The 1,842-nt window shown below is 37.6% G+C and overlaps 1 pseudogene; it reads right to left on the minus strand.

Annotated features, from left to right (window-relative positions):
- Nucleotides 1-382: 382 nt before the first annotated feature.
- LOC110312232 overlaps nucleotides 383-1,842 on the minus strand; it is a 1,919-nt pseudogene continuing 459 nt past the window's right edge.

Below are 1,842 nucleotides of genomic sequence, written 5' to 3' on the forward strand. Positions count from 1 at the left end.
TATTACAACATTTAAAACAAAGTTTTGTTGATTGATGTTTTAAGCATTTAAATTTAGAATGCTAAAAACAATTCTATCCTACAATTTCAGGGTCAGGGAATAAATCCATCCTTAACTTTTGTTTCATGGATGTAAACAGAAATCCAGCTGAGGTCATCATTATTTAGTACAACCAGTAAATAAATGTGAGAAGATTCTTATCTGTACCAAATACTTCTTCAGATTGTTATATTTTTTTAAAAAAGCATGAAATAATTCTTTTAAAAGCCAACTAACAGCGCATAAATAAAATATTTACTTTCTAAGAAAAACTGTAGCTTATCATCAAATTGTTTACTTGTCCTTTATTTTTTCAGGCAAACAAAACTGCCCCTCGATGCACTTCATCTTGGTAAGCATAAGCATGTTATATTCTCCTTAGAGAAAAATCTGTACAGAATTTCACTGTATCTACCACACTTTATTTTAAAATTTCCTCTTCCACTTAGAAAATGACTTCACCACAGATTTAAATGTGTACTGGTATTAAAACATTGACACCACAAGAACTGATTCATCCATAATTGAAGCTGGATCAAAGAAATCAGGCTTCAGTTCTGTTCTCTCTCTTCTATTCTTTGATGGTGGCAAGTCTATATCCATGGTGTCAAAGTCCATTCTCTCATTAAGATCCTCAATCCTTCCTTCTGAGGACATCATAACATCTTCAACAATTGGCTCTTCATCATCTTCCATTAGGCTTGTACCACGCCGATTATAATCCAGAGGTGTTTGATGGTGTTCTGCCTGCATCGGATAGACACTCATGAAGCTATCTTCAGGCCGTAACCTTTTTGGTTCTCTCATAATAGTGGAGGTGAGCTGTAGTGTCTGCATCATGACAGGGGTGTGCAGTGTTTGCTCTCTGCTCAACCACATACTGTCACTGCTACTGCTTTCTTCAGGGAGTGCTAGTTGCATGCCTTCAACCACTTTCCGTTTTCCTGTAGATGGTTTTGATTTTTTAGTCCGTACACTTGATCCCCAACTGCTCATTCCACTAATGACTGACATAGTATCATCATCACCACCAGCTAGCAAAGAATTTCGGTTAAGACATCAGAGGAAGCCATACATCTTCTCTTCGGAGTGACATCTGAAAGGTCATGAACTTTTCCAAAGAAACACACTGTTCTTTTATCTTGTTGGAGCAGTTTAGAAGAGAATTCACTGAGAATATCAAGAAATGCCAAATTTAAAGGTGGATGGCTCTCCCCTTGTGGATTAGGCTCCTTAAAAGCAAATTCTATACCATCTTTGTGGAGCATGGCAATGGCTTCTCTGGTTTTCAATTGATCAAGTCCAAAAGTTAAAGCAAAACGTCGAGCAAGTTCTTTTATGCCACTAAATGTTGAGGATGATCTATCAAAATTATAGCCATTCTCTTGTATCATCTCATTAAAAAGCTGCTGCAAACTGAGAATACAGGTCTTGGCACACTGAATTTTGTCAATCTGCCTTGTTTTACTCATTGTTTCTTTGATGGTATCACCATAATCATTATAATACTTCATATACTGCTTGAAGATATCTGCAGCTGTGTTCATCTCCACCACTGTATATACAATTAGTTTACAAAATGCTGCAAGTAAATTTCTCCTCTTATGCAAAGCTTCAATTTTGCTGACTTCATCCTCTTGCTGACCATCTGCATATTACTATAATCATCCTGTTCAATGAAGACATGATCCAAAATAAAGTTGAGCAACTCAGACTGCAATGAAGAATTGTGGCCTCCCTTCCCCCAGCCTGGAACCTGCTTGCTCAAGGGTGGAGCTACCGGCTCATTCGTCCTGCCACGCC

This window comes from Mus caroli, chromosome 17 (genome assembly GCF_900094665.2).
Source record: "Mus caroli chromosome 17, CAROLI_EIJ_v1.1, whole genome shotgun sequence".
NCBI classification, from domain to species: Eukaryota; Metazoa; Chordata; class Mammalia; order Rodentia; family Muridae; genus Mus; species Mus caroli.